This window comes from Rousettus aegyptiacus, unplaced genomic scaffold (genome assembly GCF_014176215.1).
Source record: "Rousettus aegyptiacus isolate mRouAeg1 unplaced genomic scaffold, mRouAeg1.p scaffold_m13_p_7, whole genome shotgun sequence".
NCBI classification, from domain to species: Eukaryota; Metazoa; Chordata; class Mammalia; order Chiroptera; family Pteropodidae; genus Rousettus; species Rousettus aegyptiacus.
The window spans coordinates 1,348,511-1,367,668 of NW_023416310.1; the positions used below are offsets into that span (position 1 = coordinate 1,348,511).

Sequence of the window (19,158 nt, forward strand, 5' to 3'; positions counted from 1 at the left end):
GCCGTAGCCCGGAGATGAGCCGAGTGGGGTCGCACGGCTCCCCAAGCGTGGCCGCGGGGTGCACTTTGAGCGTAAAATATCGTCAACGCAGAAAACACGATTTTGCTGAGAAACGTAAACTAAGCTGCAGACGGCTGCATGTTCACGTTTCGGTAGATTTTAACACTGCGGCGTCACGAAGACCTCACTCGGCGAGAAAAGTGCTGAGATTAAGTTACTTCGCACATAAAAAGAAACGGTTCTTTTCAGATATTTTGTGTTAAAATTTATGTTTACTAAGTCAAAAGAAAGCAAAAACGCTGGTAGAGCTGGAGTCGCCTGAGCGGCAGTGAGCGGCCCCGCACCGGGGAGTCCCTTCATCACGGTCAGGACTCGTCGGAGATGGATCTACGCGGACTTTCAGGCTTCAAAATTTCCATGAAATACTGTTATTTTAGTTCACACGATAGAACCAACTGGCATGTGTACACATAAATAAAGTAAAATGTATTGTGGAGTGGTATAAACTTGATCAATCTAAATGCTGGTGTACATAATAAAAATCTTATTTGCCTACGGCCACACCACCCTGAACATGCCTGATCCCGTCTGATCTCGGAAGCTGAGCAGGGTCGGGTCTAGTCAGTACTTGGATGGGAGACCACCCAGCAAGACCAGGTGCCGTAGGTGTAAAAAATAAAAAATAAGGGATTGGAAGCAGACGAGGTCCTTGCAATCCATGAGGTCAACCAACAGTTGCCTCGCCTAAAAAAAAAAAAAAAACTTAATTGCCCATACTTCATATTTTTAAATTGCTTTCTGTAAGTATTTTAAATATTTGGTCTTCACTACAATGCTTTAGATACACATTATATTCTTCATCTAAATTTTATATATTTCTTACGATCAAAGATTTAAGACATTTACGTAAACAAAACCATAAAGCCATTATTTTCAGATGAAGTACGTAAAAATGCACACCTTGGTCTAGAATATTACAACTGGTAAAGACCAGAATGGAGTCTGGAATCTGCCGGTTTAGAACTCGATGCTCCTCTCCTGGGGAGGAAAGGAGAAGAGTTTCTAGCCCTTTCTCTTCACGCTTGCAAAGCTCCCTCGTCCGTGAGGGCTTTGTCGTCGCTCTCGGCTGCTAAGCCGCGGTCGGTCCGGGGAAAAGTGTGTTTCGTTCACCTCTGCAATCTCAGCCCCTTCAGAACGCACGGCGTGTGTTAGACACATTCTAAATTTGGGGATGATCCGATTATGACATCCTCGGGGGCTTCGGAGTAGGTGCGACTCTCTCCGTCTCAGGTGCCTGGCTGCACTTTTGTCGAGCGATCGGGTCGGGTGTTTGCGGTTGAAAGCAGATGCTGTCTGCTGAGCCTGGAAGAACTTGCCCGGAGGAGAAAACAGCTACCTAAACGCCTGGGTTTTTCATGAGCCCGTCAGCGCAGCCGGCCTCCGATGGCACTCCCAAACGAGCCAGACTTGTCTTCGGTCCCTTACTCGCATTCCATCCTTTGTCACTCTACTTTGTAGAAGTCAGCTTTCAAAAAAAAAAAGAAAGGAAAGCATAAATATTTACACGTGATTCCCACTGAATTTTACCTGGGCAGTTCAGCTGCCTGCACATCACGCTCACGTTCGATCTTGAAAAGTCTTCGTTGGCAGCGGAGCCTGTCGGCCGCACCCCTCTGTGGGCAAAAGCCACCAGGGAAACGGCACGGCACGTCACACACGCTGCCCAGAAATCCTCCCTGCCGCCTCCGAGTGCTCGGCGCTGCTCCCATGTCACAGAGAAAGGAAACGAGGTCCCGGGTCTACACGGCTCGTCACGGAGAAAACCCCAGATGGCAGGGCAGGCATGTGGCGTTCCTCCAGGCTTTCCCTGCCCCCTGGGGCAGGCGAGGGGGGCTCGCCCCCACGAGGTCCCCGCACACCCCGCTTCCCATCCAGCTCCGCTTTGCCCGCAAACCGCGGCCTCGTGTCAGGAAGGCTGGACACAGGTCACGAGCCGCTCAGACGTTCCCTAATAATTATTTTTAGGCCACACGTTTTCTTTCCTAAGCCCCGTCTTGCAAAGGGGTCGTCGGACTGAAGCCCGGAGGCCGAGTGCGACACGCGGCCTGTGGTCGTTGCTGTCGCTGCCTTTATAAATAAAGTTTTATGGGAACAGAGCCACGTGGACCACGGAGGCTGCAGCGTTTCTATCTGGCTCTTCGTGGGACGCAGCGGCTGTTCTAGAATGTCGAAGACCAGGTCTCGCCTGCATCCTGTGGCTCCGTGGGGGTCTCGCAGTTTCCCGCTTGCTTCGGGGGCTAAGACGAGTCCGTAAGCCCTTTACCGACGGAACGAAGACGAAGCGGCTGCCGCCTCGGTGCTGGCTTCCCGTCGCCTTGCTGCGGAGGTGTGCGGAGGACGCCGGGGTGTGGGTGAGTGAGGCGTGCTTTCCCCCGTGACCCAGAGAAGACGTAAACCAGGGAGACCGGCTGTGGCCGCCGAGGGCGGGCAGAGTCCTCGGAGGTCACCCTTGGAGAGCACGGCCAGAAGGGGGCTGAGCGAGGCACCGGGAGCGGGTGGGCGCGGCGTTGGTCGGCTCCCGGGCAGGGCGGGCCGCGGTCCAGGGAGCCCGGGGCTCTGGGCGCGGGAGGCTGCGATGGCCTGGGAGCCTGTGGGAGCAGGATGCGCGCGTGCGAGTCCCGCGTCCAGTGACGTCCGTCCACCAGGATCTCCCCTCCCACCCTGTGTCAGGTGCGTCTTGGGCACGTGGACTGCGTCCAGCAGCTCCGTGGGTGACCTCGTCGGCGCTGCAGGCGGGGCGGTGGCCTCGTCTCTGAGCGCTGGGGCCGTGGCTGGGACCCCGTCCTGGTGCCCTTGACCGTGTCTGCCCCCCACATGGGTGGAGGAGGACGAGGCAGACGGGAGGCTGCAGTTCCCCGGGGCCGATGCCTCCTTGCTGCTCCCAGACCTTGAGGGGGGCTCCCAGCACCCGGAGTTAGGGCCTGGGGGGCAGCAGCTGGCAGGGCTGGGCACTTTGGGAGGGGCGAGCCGGCCCCCAGGGACCCCACCGAGGACGAGGGGGGAGGAAATACGAGGCTCCATTCTTCTCCCCTCCTCCCCCACCCTCGCCGCTCGCTCCCCCGTGCTCCCCGGGCGATCACACACTTCTGCGGGGGACGACGCCTTCGTCGTGGTCGCTGCTGCCTCCCCTCGCCGAGGACAGGGTCCAGAACGTAGGGAACGCCACAAGCAGGAGCTTATTGAGTGACCGTGACAGGCACCGCAGGGCCGCCGGGCACCGCGCACACCGTCCCGCTGGCTGGACCGTCCCGCTGGCTGGAGCACTGAGAAGCCGCCAGCGTCCCGCGCGCAGGGGCATCGGAGGCCACGAGGGTCGCCGCTGGCCTCCCAGATCGTGCCGTGATTTCAGCCACTCCCACCCTTGATGTGCTCAGTGCGGAAATGTGAGGTCCCGCCCGGGCCGACGCCGGAGAATCGCGGACTTCTGGGGGGAGACGGGGTCCCAAGTCCATGGCGGCCGCCCGCCACGCCTCGCCAGGTGCCTGGCCCTCTCTCGGCGGTCTGCTCGTCTCGCCGGGTCTTTCCCGGGAAAGCCATCTTCACGGCTTAGTCCAAACTCCTCATCTTCAGTCCCACAGACCCCTGAACCCGCGTGCGCCCAGGAGGGATCGGGGCCTGGCCTGCAGCCACGCAGGTGCTCGGGAGCAGAGCCTGAGCCGGGGGCGGACATTCCTGCGTCCGGCTCTCGTTCTCCCCCGCACCCCGCCCTGGCCACTGCTCGAGGCCGGGTCCAGCGACCAGAGGAGGCGCCACCGGAAGCACCCCAGCCCGGCCTCCTGTCCCGGGCCCCGCGCCCCCAGCCGCCTCCAGGGGCACTGCATGCCAATAAATATCAAAAAGGCAGACCTCTCAACAGCCCGCTCATCCTTTTTTGCATAACAATTTGCCCGTCTGCCGAATATATTTGCATTCATTGTGAGATGCTTTCAAAGATACCGCCGATTATAAATACCTTTCCATTCATTTTGGAACCACGGTCATTATGTAACCACTTTAAGAATGCTGAATTTCATTTTCTCTGTGTATTAGCAACCTTTTACGGTCGATCTACTCTGCTGAGTCCATATTGAAAATGTCATTAGCTCTATTTAATAGATGAGCAAACCGGCTCGGCGGGTTTAAGTCTGCAGACGACAATCACGCAGGAATTAAAACAGACAGTGGACCCGGGGGTGGGTCCCGGCCCGTCTGGCTCGGGGCCCCAAATCGTTTCCGCTGTACCGCGGTCTCTCCTGTCACCGACGCTGGAGAGTTAAAGTGACTATTTGAAAAAAGGCGTTTTGACACTCTAGGTTTTTGTCCTGACATAAGAGTTCGTATTCTGGATCGACGGAAACCACTTGTGACTCTCTCTGCGGGTGGAAATGGGTCGTTCTTTCACTGCGAGTTTAGGACTAAAGCTTCATGACGAAGCCGGGCCAATGCCTTCCTCTTTCTCCTCGGCGTTTGGTCTCATGGCAGCGACGGTTGGTGGGCAGGTTTTGGGAGGCTGAAGTCACGCGCCTTTCAAAAGCCAAGGGAGACTTTTCTTGTGGAATGAGCCCCGCTCGGCGCGGAGAGACTGAGTTCCGTCGGGTCACCCGCAGGCAGTCAGTCGTCCATCGCCTCGAACACGGAGACCGTTTCTGTTCAACAGGCATCTTGAATTCGGAAAAGAGAGGGACTAACCGCGGCTTTGCCAGCGCCCCGCGGGGAAGGGGCGTCTCAGGTGCAGACGGGGGTGCGTGTGCATGTGCGTGCACACGTGTGTGCACGTGCGCACCCCTGAGCACTAAGGCTGATCACAGATGAACCCCTAGGAACCACGATAGCCGGACGTGCCACGGCTTCCCGGGGACCCGGCCCGCACGCGCCTGCTGCTCCCGGCGGCGTGGCTTCGCCTTCCCTCAGCTCCGTCGCTCACCTGCCCGTCTCACACGCTCCGTTGCGGCAGTGCGTGGCCAGGCGGCAGCCTTGTCCGGGGTGCGGCAGCTGCGCCAAGCGACAGGGCCCGAGTTCGTAAACCCCTAACGTGTGATTCATGAAAACAGCAACGAAAACGTTAAACGTTTATCGGGCTCTTCGCACGTGTTAGGTGCTGAGATGACTGTTTTTCAAACTTTCAATCACATACGATTATGTGCATCCTAGAAATTTGGAACCCGGGGGGGGCGGTTAAGTGACATTAATCCTCGTCCACCTGCTGTCTGGCTGAGACCTTCCTGTGTCGCGGGGGTTTGCACCCGGGTTCACGGTGGCCCAGGTGCATTGGGACGGACGTGTGTCCCACGTGCCAGGCGGCACCTCGTGAGTGACCGGCGACGAGTGAACTCACATGGCCTGCAGGTGACAGGCCTGCAGTGCGCCTGGAAACCTTTTAAATCCAGGACCAGTCCCCGTTTGCGAAAGGCAAAGCACAGCTGTGAACACTCTCACAATCTTACTTATGTTTTTTTCTTTAACCCTCCCAGAGTGGTGATCTGTTTCCACCTGCATCATCTGCCAGCATCGTCTGATGAAAGGTCAAAGGTACAAGACCGAGCTTTCTATTTCATTGAATGAGCCACACACGCGCACACACACACTCCCCGGACAGAATTAGCTCACATTTCCTAGCTTTATCAGACTGCGAAACCAGCTTCACAACAGAAAACGGCACTTTCTTCTGTTCTGTTACAACCCTGGTTATTATTTTTTTACATAAATAGAAACGCAGCCCGGCAGCGGGTGGGTTGTGGGCACGGCCGTGCGGAGAAGCGGGCGGCCCGGGGGCTTTGATCAGGGCCCTGTCAGCACGGCCGGGCACCCTCCTGCCTTTCGTCTGCGTCAGGAAGGTGACAGCCGCCCTCTGGGCCTGATCCTGACCCGTCTGCTTGACGGGGGTGGAAGGGACAGCGGTTCCGACCGGGAACGGCCGAGCACGCCGCGCCTCCATTACCCGAGTCACCCTCACAAATCGCAAGGCGCCCTCGGGTGCCTGAGGAGAGGAGATGTTTCAAGCAAGTGGGCGCTCCACCGGCAAGACGCGGCGAGCCCCGGGGCAGAGCCGTCTGCCAGAGGGGTTTCGGCACAGCCCCGGCGAGACGGCGCGGCGCGGCCATGGCTCCCGGGCCCCAGCACGGTCCTCTGCGGCGGCAGCCGCCCAGAGCTCCGCGCGTGAAGCTTCGGGCGAGCTCGGTGATTCACGGAGCTGCGGTCAGGACCGGGGCTCCCTTGTCCCCAAATGTTTTCTCAGGGGCGGTGCACGTTATCTCTTCTGGGCGTCAGCAGATGCGTCAGCGTGCGAATAATGCATTTGTTTAAGAAACTCGTTTTGGGGTGTGACTACGAAAACGACATGTCACCAGACGTGCGCCCCGTGTCCAGGGACGGCGACCCAGACGTGGGGGCGGGGCGGGGCGGGGTTCACGTCACGTCTGGGCGGCGACCGCACACACCGTGACGCGCGCAGCTGTGCGCTTGGCGTGCGCGTGTGCGTGTGTTTGCGAACGTGGCCGTGGGCGTCGCGGACTGACGTCTGGCCCTGAGACTTACAGGCTCTCTGACGTGCATGTGCCTTCGCTGAATCTCACAGCAGTGTCGAGACACAGGTGTTACCGTGAGATGCCGGAACGAGACGCACTGGCTTCCGGGGCTACCGTCACTCCTTGAGGTTCAGCCGAGAATTAAAGACGTGGCTTTTGATCCCGGCTTCATCCGAGGCACCTCCCGTGCCAGTGTGTCTGACTTTCCTCATTACCAGGAATCGATGTGGATGTTTACGCCCACTCACGACCCACCTTCGACATGAATTTTTTCCTCTATGTTCAGTTCGTCTATCAGCCGCTTCGTGAAAGCTGGTTTTATTATCCTGGGGAAAATCGCTGTCTCTGCCTCCCGAGCGTCCACGGCACGACTCACGTTGCGATGTGTGTTAGAGTTAATTCTAGGTGTGGTTCGTATGTGCTCTGTGGTCCATAGTGCTTGACGACGTGGCTCAGTCTTATTCATCTCTGTATCCTCAACTAGTATAGCACCCAACAAAAAGAACAGAATGAATATTCTATAACTAATTAAATTCAGCTGAATCCAATGACCAGAAAAATAGATCTTACATTACTTCAAGGTCTGTGGCAAGTGATGCTTCTAAAATTCTTCTATCTGCTTTAGTCTTGATTTCGAGAAATGCCTTTTTCACAAGAAACACTAATCTAAAAGAAAATTTAACCTAATAACTTCTCATAATTAAAAAGAAATAGCAGTTCGTTTTTTTTTTTTTAATGCAGTGGTTCTGCTTTTGATGACGGTGAAATAATTTGTAGGAGACAAAGCCTCAAGTAGATTATTTTAAACCCTAGAAAAAAATATTAAAACACATGCCCACTTATTTGAGGGCCCTGGAGAGCTGTCCACAGCAGCCAGAGCCGGGGAGGTGACGACATGGAGGGAATTGCCCTGAGCGGGGTTCGCTGGGGCAGGGTAGGGGGGATTTTGAATTTCACGGGAAGAATATGGTAACGTGGGGAAGAGGGGGCCCCAGCGCCCACATGGTCCAAACCCACCTGCACGTTGTCAATCGCCCGGGAATGTGGGGCCCCAAACTCCAGCGGAGCCTTGAACGAGGTGGGTTGGGTCAGCTGAAGAAAAAATCCCTGTCCGGGCAGCCTGGCACGGTTCGGAGTCACGTGTGGGAACTAAGTGACTCTGTCTGGCCGAGGGCGGCCGGCGTGGGAAGCGCCCCTCGTCCTCCCTTTGCGGAGTCCATTGACCGTGTTCGAAGCCACAGGGCCCAGTGTGCGAGGGGCTCGCCGTGCGGAGCGGCCGTGCCCGCCCTCCGCGTCCTGTCTAGGTACGTCCGCGCCGCCAGCCAGACACCGGCCGGCACTGCTCACCCAGCCTCACCCACCGGACACTCCGGTGGAGACGCGGACCCGGGCGCGGAGCTGCGTCTGAAGCCAGGGCGCGCTGGGCGGGGGCGCTGCCCGGCGAGGCTCAGGCCGAATCCCGGAGCGCCGACCCCGCCCTGTGTCCCCAGCGCGTCCGCCGGCGGCACGGAGGGCTCCCCTGCTCTTGCGGCCACACTGACTTTACCCCGGTTTCCTCCGGAATCCTCCGCGGGCGTCCCTCCCGGTCCCGCCGGCCTCGGCCGGTGGGCGGGTGGCGGGCTGTTCTCCTGGCCGCTTTGTGATGCTCCGAGTCGCCGGTCGCCTGAGTCGCGGTTCTCAGCATCTCCTCTTCACGGCGTCACCCGCTCGTCGTTCCGCGGCACTGCCTTGTTCCTGTGCTGGACACCGCGCGAGCCCGGCCAGCCCCGTTGTGCTGGTCCTGGGACGGGGTCGCCCAGGCTGCGGGGCCGAGGCCACACCCAGGCGGGACGGAGCCTTTTGCCAGGATGAGGCGCAGTGGCTGGTACCTTGTGGGCAGGAGGCGTGGGGTCACGTGACTTTGGTGTAAGTTTCCCCTTTGTTGGACCGCCCCGTCCGTGGACGTGGGGCCCTTCACAGCTGGCCCTGAGCCGGGCCGTCCCCGAGCTCAGCGAGGCAGTGACGCCAGCAGCGGGTGCCGCCCGCACAGCCAGCAAGTGCCAAGCCCTGTGCATGCTGTTCCCGGCACGTCACATCCAATGTGCTAAAGAGTCTTAAAATAGTTGTTATACCCGTGAGCACCTCGTGACCTCGTTAGGGGGAAAACGAGTCGAAGTTCAACTTCAGGGCCCGAAGCCCGCATTCTCCGCAGAGTTCCGGAGAGTTAGAAGCTACGGCCTGGTGACCAGGGGATGCGCGTGAAGCCCAGGGCCTGGCCCCGCTCGGCCGCCCCGGGCCGTGGCTGCACTGCCTCTCTGGGGCCAGCAGCGGATGCCGCCACCCGCCTGGTGCCGGAGCTGGCCTCAGGCCCTCCGCGAGCACGGACTCCTCAAGCTCGGTGACGCCCCGGGCCAGGAAGACAGGGTCCTGGACTCACGGGAGCCTCGGAGTGCCGAAGCCCGGAGGTTCGCACGGGAAGCAGTGGCGTCCGGCTCGCCCGCGAGGCTGGCCTCCCGTGCCCTGCACCCCGTCGCACCCCGAGCTCCTGCCGATTTCTCGATTCCGGGCAGCGGGCGGGAGGAGGACGCACCTTCTGAGCCGAGCAGAGGGGACAGGTGTGTGCGGAGCAGGCGGCGCCGTGCGCGGGGCGGGCGAGGGGAGCTCAGGCGCCGCCCTCCGCCGCCAGGTGGGGCGAGCGTCAGGACAGGCCCCCGGCAGGGCGCTGGCACCTGTCATCCTGCACCTTCTCGAAGAGCATTTCGTTCACACGACTTAGATTATTGATGAGTTAAACTGATGAGATTGTTGATGAGTTGAGCAGGTTTTCATACGGTTATCTGCTGGTTTTGCTATTTTTTTGTTTTTTTTTTTTTGGTAAGTTGGCTATCCACTGAAAACCTGTTGCAAATAGCCCCCCGTTTTTCTTATTTGTTTATGTTGTTTCTACTAAATCATTACATTTGCTTTTACTTTTTCTTACATACATATGTATCTCCTTTTCCTTTGTGATTTCACTCATTATTTTGTGCTTACAACTCTGTCCTCCTTCTGATGTGACTTTCTTAATGACGCCTCAACAGATGGCTTGGTTTTGTATTGAAAGAAGCTGGAAAAACTTTTGAAAGGAATGGCATTATTGACGCATTCTTTCACAGACTCATTTTCGTGATTTAATTATCGTCATTTTTAAGACCTGACTTTCATGATCAGATTCAATTGTCCCATACAAAATGCGAAGATTATTCTGCTAGGATAAAGGTGCCCTGAGAGACTTTCTGTGCACAGCTTTTAAACTCTGCATTTTCAGGGTCAAACAGAGACGAAGCTTTTCACGACAGAGAGGGTGCCTGCGACTTCGAGTTTCCGTGTGCGGCCCACTTAGATCGAAGCCGCGGCTGTGGCAGCCCAGCCCGGGCTTCTCAGAGTTTATCAATATTGTGCAGCTGTCGCGTCTCCAAAAGAAAATGCCAAGAAGGAATAATGAGGCTGTGCGGGACTCAGGAATAAAAACTTTCAAGACGAAATCACAGAGCTCAGGAAACGAAGAAGCAGCCGCCAAAGCCGCAGTAGGACTTACTGCTTATTTACATAACGTTGGTCTAAACGCTTTGCGTTGAAACATTTCCCTCTTTGGAACGCGCCCAGAACCAAGTCCATTTTCTTCAGGGGCTGACACCACACAGATAATTTCTAAGTACAAATTATCCCGCCGCCATTCCCTGAACGGAAAACGCCTTTGATTGGCGCGAACACGGTGCCCAGCAAGGACACCCCACTAATACCGAGGGGGGGTGGGAAGAGACAAGTCTTCCTCGTTTTAAATAAACATTTCCATTCACACAAAAGGCGAGTTAATTCCAGAAGGGTTTTCTTCTGTTTTCTTGAGATAACGAGATGGGAAGCATTTGCTTAAACTCAGACCGTTGATAAAATTCTTCAGACAGTATCGTCAGTGGCTACATGTTTCATACGCATAACATGTTCAAACGGAAATGCACTTCAGTCATTTCCTTAACTCGTCTTTGCTAACCTTCCTCGCACGTGAACAACACCTTCTCTGTCGGGCCTGTGCTCTGAGAAAGAGTGCTTAAAAATTAAGAGAATTTATCACTCTTAAGTTTGGCTGAATCTTTCCTTTCTAAGATAATGGGAAATCCTAAAAAAGTATTCTTTGGTTGCCCAGGAAATAATGTTTCCTCTAACCATTTTAAAAGCAGAATACACATGAAAATGTGTTACACACTTTCAACCCGATTCTTTATTAATATAGAAGTTGAAACTTCCTCTGTAACTACCATATGAACAGCCAAACCTTGTCAGGCCTGAGTAGAGAATGTTCTGGAAAGGCAGTTTTAAATTTAGATACGCCAAATATTTGCATTGAAACATTCATTATCTTTGATATCATTGTACAAATTAAGACTGCGGCACCTTTAGTTTTAAGATATTTTAAAGTATCTTATAATATTTTTAGATAAAAGTAAAAATCAGGAAAGCATACTTCATCCCTTAGAGTCTAAATGAGTAGTTGTTCTGTGGTCACTGGATTTTCAACAAAGGCGAAAAGAAACAGAGGAGAAGGCTCGCCAAATGGACGTCTGGGTCCATTTAAAGAATTCTCTGTCTGTCAAACAAAGGAGATGTGAGGGGAAAACGCGCCATCATCTCGAAAGGTCTTTAGGCAATCTGTAAGTTTTAACCGTGTAGAACCCATTTTAATTTTGAGATTGACCCGAATGTCCTGTGTGTCTGGAAAACATCAGTGAAAGCTTTCTTGGCATTTGTGAAAATGAATTTATGTTCTTTTCCAAAATTGTCTTTCTTCTCTTCTTCAGAACCATCGACCACAGGTCTCCTTACCGAACTGTGCCAAACCTACAGACCGGCGTCTCATCTACTGAGTCGTGGACTTCCGTCTGCATGCCGTCATCCTGCCTGAGGTGGTCGTCACCCAGGCCTGGGGCAGAGACACCGAGTCACTCGGCGGGGGAAGCTGCTGATGAGGGGACACGGAGCCTGGGAGCTGGGACACCCCTGACCTCAGTCTGCCTCCCTCCGGGTCGCCACCCAGGCCCTGACCGCCCGGGGAGGGTGGGGGCGGGGCAGGGTGTGGGCGACCTGCTCAGTCCCGCCTGGCGGTCCCGCCTGGCAGTCCCCCCACCTGGCCGTCCAGCCTGACCGTCCAGCCTGACAGTCCTGCCTGACGGTCCCGCCTGATGGTCCTGCCTGATGGTCCCGCCTGAGGGTCCCGCCTGGCAGTCCCAATGGCGCGCCGAGGTTCTGCATCTTCTTCACCACAGGTAAATCCCCCCTCGCTTCTGCTCGAACCTTACTTCTTTGCCTTTTTTCTTGTTAAAGTTAAATTCACCAGGCAACAACAGTACGTGCGTTCGAGGTACGGGACTCTGTACCGCGTCATCTGTGGACTTGCGGGTGGGGCTCGCCTCCCAGAGCCTGGCCCCCCCTCACCACGGTTTCGGCCCCCTTCCCCCTCTCCCCTCCCCCCACTGGCCACCACTCTTCTGTTGTCTGTATCTGTGAGTTTGTTTGTGTCCTTTGTTCATTTCTTGTTGTTTTTCCAATCCCACATAGGAGCGAAATCATAAGCTCTCGTCTTTTTTGAACTTGGTGTTCAGTCACTAGGAGTCTCTTCTTCCTGCTCGTTAGGTATCTACTTCGCTGTCTCGTCTGGTCAGCCAGCACCACATTTAAAATTAATAAGTATTAATATGTTTAAAGCTGAATATGGCTAAATCCACATTGGTTGTTTCTTTGATTTTCAGCCAAGAGACCACAATAAAGTCTGTTCTCCTACAACACATGTGTTGATTAATATATTGTAGAATTGGGATCCAGATTTTTACAGCTTGGTTAATTGATGAGAAGTCAGAGCTTGGGGCTGTAATTAAGTTAGCTGGAAAATTAATGCAAGAATTGGCATTGTATTTGATTGGTTTAAAATCTATGAATACACTTACTTAATCCTTTTGAATTAAACTAGGTGCCAAAAAATTAATGTTAGCCACATCTCTGCAAGGCTGTATCTTCAGGACAGCGTTCTTTTCAGTCTTTGAAAGAAATGATGTGTGTAAAAACACAATAACCACCAGCTATCCAGGAAAAAAAAAAAGGACTATTTTCTTGTTCAATGATGAAATATGCTGGACATTTCCCCATATTTTTCTCTTCTTAGCTGATCTCATAATTAACTTCTGCACCATAAAAAATCATAGTTCTGTGGCTCCAATGGGTCAGAAACATCAGGCAGGTTTTATGCACTGAAGGAACGCTAAAGAAAAACGTCTAACAACCATACATTACCCTTCACTACACGGTGGTCAGCATCTCCATGGAAGACGCGGAGCTCACCAGAGTGCCTGTCTTTCAAGGACCAGGGAGGCATCTAGCTCTCTGAATGCTACAGATTAAATTACAAAATAAACATGCTACGACATAGCACCTGGACAATCACGTTAATGCAATGATTTCCTTAGTTCCTCTTTCTCTCTCTCCTTCCCTCTCTTTCCACCTCATTCTCAATCTCTCCCTCTCTCTCTCCCTCTCTCTCAGTATCTCGGCCGCTCCCCACTGCCGGCTGCGCGGCTGGGCTCTCGATGCGCCTGCCGCCTGCATCGCAAATCAGAAAAGCTGTGTCGGATCATGAGCACAGCCCCCCGCCCCAGCCCCCCGCTTCCCCTGCACGGCCCATGAACACGTGTGTGTTTGTTTCCATACAGATAACTTCTGGACCGCGTCACTTCATTCTACATACGTGTCCGGCCATTTTTGGTGTTGTTAATCAGAACAAAAGAACAGAGTAGGAGGTGGGAATCACCAAGCATGCAGAGAAAGCCTCGAGATTTATAATCCCTTTATGTATTCATCTACCCGACTGTCTGTCTGTCTGTCCATCTGTCTCCAAGCCTTGAGAAAATCAAAGAATCTTAGTCCTGAATCCTGGCTTGTATAGGAAGCAGAAAATGACAGCTTTTCAATTAAGCAACTCAGACCAAATTCCCCCAGCAGGACTTGGGGAAGCCTGCAAAAGGACAGGTGAGCTCACAGGTAAGTCCAGGAGGAGCAGACATGCAACTAACTCGGAAACGATAGAATCAACACACGTGGAATATTTAGATGGCCAGAGAAAGAAAAATGTCTCTCATTTTCTGTTTCAAATTCAACAAAGCAAAATGAATTTACAATCATTCCATTGAAATTTCAGGGTATGGATCGACTAAAAAAATTTAAGAAGATGCTTAATGTGTATTAACAGTATAGCACAAATTAACATTGATTTATAATATATAAAATATCTTTTATAACTCATTATATGTGTTATTTTCACTATGTTATTAACAAGCAAATACAGACAATCTTTCAAATGTTCACCATCATTCCACTTTACTTTCCTTAATTTTGAACTCTTAAATCCTATGGTTGCAATGGATGTACTGCATATAATCTATATCTCCCTATCTATCTTTCTACGAATGAATATCACCTATCATCTATCTAGCCATGAAAGCCAATCAAGAAAACTGTCCACGTAGGTCCCTTCACCTTATTTAATACATATTATTTAATACCTATTAATATGTACACATTTTAGGTATCACGTGTTATATCCACAAACATTGACAATCTCAGCAGACAATGTTACTTTCACTTGCTTTTAACCACCAAACATATTTTGAAGAACTCTGGAAGAGTAATGTATTATATTTCTCCAGAGAGTTATTCTTTTTGGTGTTTCCTTCATTCCTGCTGTCCTAAATTTCCGCCCATGTCATTTCCCTTCACCGAGAACTGTCTTTGGCAAAGCTTTTAAAATGATCCGCTCACAACGAATTCCTTTAGTCTTTCTTTCCTAAGAACGTCTGTGTCTCATATTCATTTCTAAGGGATATTTTTGCTAGGTATAGAATTCTGGGCTTGTAGTTTTTTTCCCTTTAGCACTTTTCATATGTTGTTCTACTCGCTCTGCCCTCCGAGGTGAATGACGAGAAATGTGAGGTCCCTACAATTATTGTCCCCCCCACAGATAATGAGTCCACGTTCTTGCTTTGCTGTCATGATTTTTAAATTAGACTTTAGTTTTAAGGTATTTGATTATGATACATCTGGTCATGGATTTCTTTTACTTTGCTTGTTTGGATTCAGCGAGCATCAAACAACCATATGTTTATATCTTTCACCGGATTTGGGAGATTTTCGGTTATTTTTCTTCAACACAATGCTTTTGCACTGTCTTTTCTCTCCTGAAACTCTGATGCCACAAATGTTATATATTTTGCTATTATCTCACAGTTTCTCAGGATCTGTTTATTACTTTTGAAATAATATTCCTCTTAGCTTTTTTTCTCTCTAATATATGTATTATCCCGCAAATCCATCAGCGAATTTTTATTTTATTATTAGACTTTTTATTTCTAAATTTTCCAACTCATTCTCCGTCATATTTTCTTTTTAAGATTTTTGCTAACATGTTATAAGTTAATGTCCTGAGCACGTTGAATGGCTCCTACATAACAGCTGGTTTACAGTAGTTTACAGTTCTTTCTTGATTCCTTCACGTTTTTGCCGTCTGGTCACAGAGGATCTGCCGACTGATTGTCTTTTTACAAATTGGTACACTTGTGGTTCTTTCTATGACGAGCACCTTGACACTGTGTCCCATACGTTTCAAACATTGCACTGTCAGATGACGGGCCTCGCTTCGCGCCGGCGTTTTTGAGGCAGCAGGCAGTTAGCTGGCTTCGCCTCAGGTGCCACGGCCCGGCTGCCATCCACGAGCTGCGGCCCCGGCGGTGTGTTCACGTTGCAAACCCTCCCTAGGGCCGGTCGGATTCCTCGACGGCAGCGTCGTCGAGTCCGGGCTGTCCACATTCCACAGTCCGCGGTACGTGACCTGGGCCGCATTCCCGCCTGTGCGGCCCAGGGACAGCCCGGGGCTCACGCCCGGTGTCGGGGACTCTGCCACAAGCTCCTCCACCCCGGCCCCCTTCGCTCCTGCAGCTTAGACCTTGAACTTCAGACTTCCCGCCCCCACCCGCACCCCCACCCCCGCTCCCGCCGGTTCCTCCCAGAGCTCTCCTCCTCCTCCGTCCACGCCTGCTCCTGGATTTCCAGGCGCCTCGGAAAGCAAAGGACCACCCCGGCCACCGGCTCCACGCGACGGCAAACCCTGCATTCCTCTGTCGCTCCTTCTGCGGCCTGTTACTCTACGGAGCCCCCGTGCGGCCGCGGAAGGATGTTCGTTCCCCGTCGGAGCTGCGTCCAGGGGGAAACGCCAGGTGGACGCGCCGACCGCGCGTGTCCGAGGACCGGCAGCCCCGACGCGCGTCTGAGACGCGCCGTGCGCGTCGCGAGCACCGAGCACGCGCGTCCCGGCCGGGCGGAGCGACCGTGCGATTAACTCGTAAAAATGTTTTGTTCCCGTGAAGTCCAAGGCATTGTCCCGAAAATTTTTGTTCGTACTGACATGCCCTGGGACACAGCCGATCAGTTTTATTGCTACGTCGCCATGTCACTAGCGAAGCCGGCCCACTTAGTTCGACCCCTCGCAGAAATAAAGCCACCGACAGAGACATTCAAACACGTTCTTGGTTTTTACACAGTGTCTTTTTTTTTTTTTCATTTAATTCAACATTATATTTGTTCACTCTGTGATATTGAGTTACCTCTTTATATAAAATAAGACATGGTTAACATCTTGAAGATTTTGGCTCCATGTAAAAATTCCATTTTTCCAGCGAATCCATTTTCTTCCTTTAGTGAGAAAGCAGGAACTTTATAGATACACATGTGGTCATTTTTTTTTTTTTTTTTTTGGCTCCCAGGAAACATAATGCTAAAGTTATTTCTGACTTAAAACAGGTCCCGTGGCTTGCTATTCACACACAGTCTAAGTGCATGGCGTAAATTGACCTAATTAAGTTTCCATTGTTGTATGTTAATAGATGTAAATTTAATCCTCTTCGTGTCTCTTAAAAAGTTTTACAGAATCAACATAGTAAATCGTAGATAAAAAATAAAGCTGTGAAGAAATTTCCATTTTGTGTTCCAATTTTTCCACACATCTGTGCAATGAGGAAAACGGATTCATTCAAATGCGGACATAACATTATATTCACCTGTGACTTCCTTTCTCATGAAATTTTCACTTGAACACTTTTATCTATATTTTCAAACAGTCTCAAATTTCATTTATGCATAGTAACATCTAAATCCATGATACTTTTTATCAGACTGTTTATTTATTTAAAAGCCGAAGCACTGAGTTCTCACAATTCAAACAGTTTTGTAAAGTCCACTGGAGAATATATATACAATTTTGGAAAAGCATAAAAAATCCAAAGTTCCCCCTAATTAGTCCCTTAGAGAATCACTAGAACAAACAAAAGTGTAGGATTTTAATCTCCCAGGTGCTATTTAATAGTACCCTAATAAAGTGTTACATATCTTTCGATGCTGTTTTAAAGTGAACACAGATGAATTATTTGGCTAATAATCAGGAGACCAGCACAAGCAGGATTTTAAATAAACATGTTAACAAAAACTATTCACAGAAAATATCACCCAATTCTCTTCTGATTATGTTTACTTTTCCTCTCTTTGGGCCTCCTTCACTACATATCTATTTAACGACTTTTAGACATTTATCTCTAAGTATAAATTTGTGCAAAAATTGAAAAAAAAAGTATCCTCTCGTGCCCTGTGCAATGTTGCACATTCACCTTTTACGTTTAAAAGCAAAGTCCAGTGTTAGCGGTTGGCAGTGGGAGTTTGACCACCAATTCCTTGCATTTTGAATCTATTTTCCGGCCGAGTCTCTGATGGCATGCAAAGGCCGCTGGTCTGTGCAAATGCCAGTCTCTGTTTCTTCCCTCGCCCTAAATATCTGGGTCCTTCATGCGAAACCGGGGGGAGGGCTGGGCCTGCGGCTCCGTGTGGAGTGTGCGAGGCTGGGGGAGGCCCGGAGCTGGCTGACATCGCACAGATAATCGGCCAGACGTCCTTTGTTCGTGGAGATGGCTGTCCAAGTTGATCAGTGGTTTCCATGACAGCCAATCTGGATAATTCGAGTCTTTCACAGCAGGGATTTCAAGGGTCAAATTATTTTAAAAATTACCTAGTTTTCCCTTCCACAGTCATCACCTCGCATATTAGTTGTTAGAATGTGGAGATTGCTTCTTTATGAAGAAAATATTGGAAGTGTGTTCCCACGGAAATATTAGCATGTCAAACTTTATGCGTGCATATTCCGCAGGGATTTTTGTCTATTGCACATCTGCACAGGAATGAATTCTAAAGCGATTGTTTGGTTGCTGATTTTTTTTTCTTTGCAAAGGTAGACAATGTTTCCTGTTTGTAAAGAGAATAAGGCAGACAAAGTCTATGGAAATGTTGAATTGGAAGATGTTTCTGATAATTTGGGCATTTCTGTTTACCTCCCGATGGCCACTTCTAATCACTCTCCTCCCATGGGACGAGGCAGCTCGCTCTTCAGACAAAGGGGTGTGGGGCAGGGTTATCGATATTCCCAAATATTAGGCAGAATAGGAACGGACAGCGTTTCTTTTTCATAGCTTCATATATTTTTATCTGAGGATCCAGGAAACAATTCTGGCTTGGTTATGTCTTAGAAATCTCACAGACGGGTTTTCTGTTGGATAAACTTTGGGATTCGTCCCCTACAGCCCCGACTTTGCCGCAGTCACAAAAGGAAGAATAAAGCAGAGAAAGATTCGCTGCCTCCCACTCGGCACAGCTGGCACTAACCCCTCTCCTAAGTCCCTGCTCCCAGGCACGGTTTTCTGTACTTTTATCCTCTTATAAGTATTAAGTCTGATGCATTGCTGCTCGTGAACACTGCGGAGCAGGGGGTGCCTGGATGTCTCCTCCACGCAGTGCTCTGTACCTGCCTTCCGCCGGTTACCCGATTTTGCTGCTTTGAAATCAAAGTTCTTACAATATTTCATAGCAGCCCGTAAACCACGCCGACATCAGGTGATCCGGTAGAGGCCTCTGCGACTGGTGAACGCGTAACGGTTACACAGGGCGGCTTTTTCCCACGAGGGCTGGCGAGTTGGCGTGGTCAGTTCATGCTGTTCACTTCGCGCTATGATGCGTGGGAATGAACAAAAACGCTTCTTCCTAAGGGCGGCGGCCGCATCGATTTTTTGGTGAGTCTTCACGAGCGGCCGGCTGCCTCTGTGCATAGCACGGAACTCCTCTGCCACCCCGAAACCTGTCTCCCTCAGGGGGTGTCCCCCGCCACTGACCCAGCTATGCAACTTACTGAACGCGCTTTGCCCAAGCACCGCTGCCTGGCGGTTTTTTTACATTCTGTGTAAACGAGCAAATTCGAATCACAATGAGAGCGGCAGGAAGACAGCGCCTCCCGAGGAAGCTTTCGGGATGGCGCCTGGAGCCCGCAGCACCGGACATTTTCCTTAACATTCCGGTTACGGGTCGTTTTGACTCACACCCCCTCAGCAAGCCAACTCGGTTGGCAGCCAGCCTTCCCGTGGCGAGACGACCACACTACTAGCTTTGCCACCTCCCCGTCGCTGCTAACGACTCCGTGAGTGACAGCCAGGGCCTCAGGCTCTGC

The 19,158-nt window shown here is 51.5% G+C and overlaps 1 pseudogene; it reads left to right on the top strand.

Annotated features, from left to right (window-relative positions):
- The first annotated feature begins 550 nt into the window (after positions 1–550).
- LOC118606099 lies at positions 551–669 on the top strand (annotated as a pseudogene).
- Positions 670–19,158: the final 18,489 nt, after the last annotated feature.